This window comes from Wasmannia auropunctata, unplaced genomic scaffold (assembly GCF_000956235.1).
Source record: "Wasmannia auropunctata unplaced genomic scaffold, wasmannia.A_1.0 LD336106.1, whole genome shotgun sequence".
Taxonomy (NCBI): Eukaryota; Metazoa; Arthropoda; class Insecta; order Hymenoptera; family Formicidae; genus Wasmannia; species Wasmannia auropunctata.
Window position 1 is genome coordinate 2,147,363 of NW_012026784.1, and position 6,545 is coordinate 2,153,907.

General features: G+C 29.5%; 1 protein-coding gene and 1 pseudogene across 1 annotated transcript in view; one reads left to right on the forward strand and one right to left on the reverse strand.

Moving 5' to 3' along the window:
* The window catches only part of LOC105452108, a 2,244-nt pseudogene extending 943 nt beyond the window's left edge, over positions 1–1,301 (forward strand).
* Positions 1–6,545, reverse strand: part of LOC105452117 (coiled-coil domain-containing protein 170) — a 34,448-nt gene that overhangs the window by 20,383 nt on the left and 7,520 nt on the right. The gene's annotated exons all lie outside the window — the stretch shown is intronic.

Genomic DNA, 6,545 nt, shown 5'->3' on the forward strand with positions numbered 1-6,545 from the left:
TGGGATGGGTGATGATGACAGAGCATCCAGAATTTATTAAAAAAGCAAGCAGCTTAATTTATCGGATATTTCATCAGATCCTGTTGTGGTTTTTGGTCACAGGTAAATTTAGCTAGCTTACATTAGAATACACATTGATTATTTTATATTTTTATTATTTGGAATAAAAAACTTCAAATAAGACAAATCTATACAAATATCTAATGTGCAGGTCTGCATATATTATATTTTTTATTCCGATCCCTTTTCTTACTCTGTCGGATATACAATACAGTAATTTTAATCTTTTGACGCAAAACATAAATTTACAGATCTTCTATTATAAAATCTATTATTCCTAGATTTATATAGAATAAATATGTATGTTGCGCTTACAATTAAATTCCGAAAAATCAAAGTTGCATTTTAACAGATACTTCTTACCTCTTCAACTTATCTTCGCTTTTATCCTGCCAACGGCGTTACCTGTATACCTTTGGAATGAGACTTGGAATAGGGCCATCATATCGCAAATATTTATACGATATGTGATTTCTTTACACTCCGTGTGGACTGTCAATAGCATTGCTCATGCGTGGGGCACTAAACCATATAATAAGTGCGTAATTTGAAAGCATAATCGCGGTACGATTTACATTTTTATAGAGCTGCATCCACGTATTGTAAGAAGTAAATTATGAATATTCATAATTTTGATGTCATTATTTATTAGCTCTGATAATTTTCAACGTTGTTATTAAATATGATTAACATCTTTATGAAAAAGTGGATGCATACTCAGTGACTTTAATGACTGTTAATATAATTGTAAGCAAGATTAATGTTAAGTTTCATTAATAAGATCCTCATTTACTAAACATAATTTTCTGTTTTCAGGAATATAAAACCAACAGATAATGGTATTGTTAATTTCATGACAGTAGGAGAAGGCTATCACAATTTTCACCACGTGTTTCCATGGGATTACAGAGCGTCGGAAAAAGGAAATAATCATTTTAATTATGCTACTATTTTTATCGATTTTTGTGCAAAATTAGGTCAAGCCTATGACCTTAAATATCCGTCCGTGGATCTCATAAGAAAAACTATATTGAAGAAAGGTGACGGGACTCATTCTATGTTGTCCGAAGTACCAATACTGGAATCCGATTAATTGTAAGCCAAACAAATCAGAAAACATATGCATCGGATTTTGATCAAAGATATGTCTTGCAGAATTATTCTTTTTCCTTTAAATGCTATTATTTTGGAGTATGGGTTGACACATATAAATAATAATATAATAAAAATATTACTAATAATATAATAAATAATGATAATGTTATTAAAATAATAATATATTGTATTAAAAATAAAATTGATTTTGCTTGGAAAATTGATAATTATGTTATAGAAAAAAATCACCGCATATTTAAATTACAATTCGGCTCACAAAAGTAGCAATAGCTTAAAATAAGTTGCATCAAAACAAGTACAATATTCTTTATAACCAGAATCCGGATCTCGTTGATTTTTCCATTTCCAGCTGCGTGTCGTACAGGCTTTAAATATTATATGCGTCGTGTTCTTAGTGAAATGCTATTTACATTTGAGCAACTTTGTACATTTACATAGAAATTGAAGCAATATTAACGACCACTCTGTCCTCAGATCCAAATTACTTTCAGGAGTTGACGCCGTACGCTGACCCATTTTTTGATTGGGACTTCGCTGAACACTCCTATGAGTAATCTAATGTACCGTTTATAATAAATTAGCGATGTGGCAACACATTGAGAAACCGTAAACAAATTTTTTGGCGTTGACAGAATAACGAATATATCAATGAGCAGCAGTAAAAGATTTAAAAATAGTTCTTCTTTAAATATTAAAATAGGCACATTAATTTCAATAAAGGAAGCTAATATTCCTCCTTGCGTTGGAAACTAGGAAAGATATATAGTCGCGGTCCATCCAAGAGCCACGATAACGTGATCATTATAAGAATAATCATTATTAAAACTAACGATGTAAATTTGTAAAAGGAACGTAAAAGAACTCGCACCTTTACTTACAGCCTGACTAACGTTGTGTAATATTGTAATTAATGTAATTAATATAATTTTTATTGAGATCTCAAGGGAGCGGTATACGTTGTGAACGTTTTGAATTTAATCTCAAATACTATAGTCATCATAGATATGTGTATTTAAATTTACGAAATATTCGAATGTATATAAATAAATAATATTTCAATACCGACAAAACATTCAAATATTTAAATGCGTTATCAGCGCTATTACGTCATTCTAGTTTTCTTTTGTATAATGAATGGTAAAAACGTACAACAGCACTGATAGCATTCTATTCGAGCGCAGCCTTATATACATTTACAAATGACATTTGCAAGTCATCACTTGAGTTTAGAAAATATATATAAAAGAACTAAAGATGATCATAAACCAATTTGTGTGAAAATTTTGAAGTTGTGAAATAAAGTCCTATATATACAACAATAGTAATAGTAGTAATCGGTATAATATCTGTATAATCAAAAAATTATATTGTGGAACAAAATTTGATATTTTCTTTTGCATCACAAGTGTGAATAAACAATTTCGACGTATTTTTTTCCTGCTGAACACGAATTCGTTGGCAAAAGTTGGCTATCACGTCACAATTGTGAGAAAAATGGCGTTAAATAGGTCGAAACGATGATTTTGACAGTTTTCAAGACGTGGCAGCATCGACAGCTAATTTTTTTTGCTCAATTTCATTAAGGCCATATAAAAGCATAAGTCTTTAGCTTTAAAATGCATTTTGGTTCATTATGATATGATTTCTTGTTTCCGAGATATAGCAATTTATAAATAAAACAATATTGATTTTCTCACGTAACACTATCTGATAAAATTTAATTTTTTTTTCATCGCGAGTATGAATAGTCATTTCCGACGTATTTTTGCCTGCTGAACATGAATCCGTTGGTAAAAATTGGCTATCACGTCACAATTTTGAGAAAATTCAACAATTTCGTTTTCGGCCACTTTGACGCATTGTTATTATAAAAATAAAGATATGTATGGTACCAATATATAATTACTAGCAAAATTATTTCGGTATTCAGTCATTACGATATCGCGATTATTTGTTCAATATACATATAATAAATTGTAATAAATTGCCGGAATTTAATATCTATAATTACCACACACATAAAAGTTTAAATTTTGTACTTAAACGAATCGTTGGAAATTGTGTCGCAATCGACTTACCGCGACTTTTTCTTATTGTTTACACGTTTTTTTTTTTGTAACCTTCCAGGGTGATAACAAATCGTCGGTTAACAATGTCTCGTCCGAATCGCGCGATCGTTAGTTTGCCGAGACGTCATTTAATATTAACAATAATATCATCATTCTTATTAAAATTCAAATTCCGACAAAGTTCAATCGCGCCGACGACCCGAAGCCTGTCACGTCCTGCGTCGCCATCGACGTCACTCGTTATAATAATCACGCGTAAACTAAACGTCGACATTCGGTTTTCAAAGCGATTAATTGTGCGGTTAGTAAAATTAACAGTGTTCTCTCTCAACGCTCAAACCTTTACTCTCGACACCTTCCTTTTTCGAGATAAAGTCTTTATGTATATATTTTTGGACATAGTGTAAATAGTTCTGTATAATAAATCGTGTTCATGAATTATATTAAGACATTTACAGTTAATTCAATAGTGATTAATCCTTTCCGCCGGTTTTAAATTCGCGGTTACGCTCTCAAACACTATTAAGTATTATTACTTTTAAATATCTTTTGTACATTTTATAAATAATTTTGTATAATAATTTAGTGACTTAATCATATATTTAGAGTTACATAAACTTTTTGCGAGAATTAACGACAACGACGACAATCAATAAAAAATCCGAAATGATAAAACTAAATGTTTGCAACTTCAAAACTGATGTTATATGATATATTACTGTACAAATCTTTTTATTGCACGCCATTGACATTTATAATTTACCGACTTTCAACTTTCAACTATTTAGAAAATCTAATGACAACATTTTGGGGTGAGAATCAAAGAGTATTGTGTGCTAATATACACGAATTTTCACAAGTAATTGTGGATTTAACCTTGATGAATTGTAATATTTGTATATCTAATGTTTGGATGAAAGTCAGTCGATGTCTGATCGTCGAACAAGCAAAAACGAAAATATCCGAAATGATAAAGCCAAATATTTTCAATTATAACTTCGAAACTGACGTGATATGGTATATTGCTCTGCAAATCTTTTTATTGCACGCCATTGGCATATATAATTTGCTGACTTTCAACTACTTGAAAAATCTGATGACTACATTTTGGAGTAAGTAGTTTGTCCTTTGTATACAGGGAAATTAAAAAAAAATAATTTACAAAATTTTCAAAATTTTTTCCATGCAACTATCAGGGTCTTTTTAAAATAAAATCTTTGTTTTTCGAATTAATCGAATCCAAAATAGTTAAAGCTAATATTTTTTTAGCCAATTGCATTTTTCCATACTGTCAAAAAGTATTGACAAAATTATTTAAATTAAAGGTAATTAATTCGACAATGAATAATTTTTTTTTATGTGATTATTTTTTTATTAAGTAGATTTGATTAATAACTATTAATATAATTATGTTCATTGGAATTAAAACGCAATTGTGTAGAATTATTCAATATAGTACATCATAGATACGTATATTCAAATTTATGAAATGTTTGAATGTAAATAAATAATATATTTAAAAACGTATAATATTTTTAAAAACGTTATATAAAAAATAAAGTCTCGAAAATCTTCAAAATTTTTTCAAAAATCCCTGCATATATTATATTTTTATTTAAAAACTTATATTTGTGTGTAGGACATTTTAGAAGTATCTCACACTTTTGCGAGAAAATTCATAATTATATGTATATAATACATATTATATAAACACAATTCTTTCGTATTTTCAAGTAATCGGGATGTACTTCATATCCAATCTCGGAGTATCTGCTGGTGCTCATCGACTTTGGAGTCACAAGGGCTACAAAGCAAAATTACCTTTAAGAATTTTATTTTTAATATGCTTCAGTTCAAGTGCACAGGTAAATTTTATTTGCTATTATTATTAATACATTTTTACGCACATTATACTTGTATGTGTATACATACAATGCAACATAAAATTCCAAATTTTTTAGAAAAGAATCAATTTTAATTCGGTCAAAGAATTCATAGATAATGTTTTACCGATATTTTTCAATAAATACTTGTATACATGTGTAAATAATATTTTAATTGTTTGCTTTTAGAATTCGATATACAATTGGGTGAAGAATCATCGTATGCACCACAAATATTGCGACACTAATGCCGATCCCCACAATCCCCAACGCGGGATCTTTTTCGCGCATATGGGATGGGTGATGATGACAGAGCATCCGGAATTTATTAAAAAAAGCAAGCAGATCAATTTATCGGATGTTTTATCAGATCCTGTTGTGATTTTTAACAAAAGGTAAATTTAATTAGCTATAGAATATATATTAATTATTTTACATTTTTATTATTTTGAATAAGAAATCTCAAATGATGCTAATAAATATATGCAAATATCTTTAATGTGCAGGCCTACATTAATTATAATTTGAGAATACTTTCTCTTTGTTTTAATCTTTCAGATGTATAATACAATAATTTTAATATTTTTACGCAAATCATAAATTCACAGATATTCTATTATAAAATCTATTATTTCCAGATTTATAAATATGTATGTTGCGCTTACAATTAAATAAATTCCGAAAAATCAGAGTTGCATTTTTACAGATACTCCTTGCTCCTTCAATTTATCTTCGCTTTTATCCTACCAACGGCAGTACCGATATATCTATGGAATGAGACTTTGGGCAGAGCTATCATATCGCAAATATTTATACGATATATGCTTACTTTGAATTCCATATGGAGTATCAATAGCATTGCTCATGCGTGGGGTACTAAACCATACGATAAGTGCGTAATTTGATAGCATAAATCACGGTACAATTTACATTTTCATTGAGTTGCATCCACGTTGCCGCAAGAAGTAAATTATTCGTGACTTTAGTAGTTTAGTATAATTATTTGCTAGTTGTAACAGATAATTATTTTATCGTCAAAATATTATAAATATAATTAACATCTCCGTGAGGAAGTGGATGCACACTCGGTGGCCTCAATAATATAAATGTAAGCATTATTAATGTTACTAGTTTCATTAATAAGATAATTGTTTACTATAATACAATTTCTGTTTTTCAGGAATATAAATCCATCGGATAACGAGCTTGTTAATTTCGTGACAGTAGGAGAAGGCTATCACAATTTTCATCACGTGTTCCCGTGGGATTACAGATCGTCGGAAAAAGGAAATAACCATTTTAATTACGCTACCATTTTTATCGATTTTTGTGCGAAATTGGGACAAGCATATGACCTTAAATATCCGTCTATTGATCTCATAAGAAAGATTATATTGAAGAAAGGTGACGGGACTCA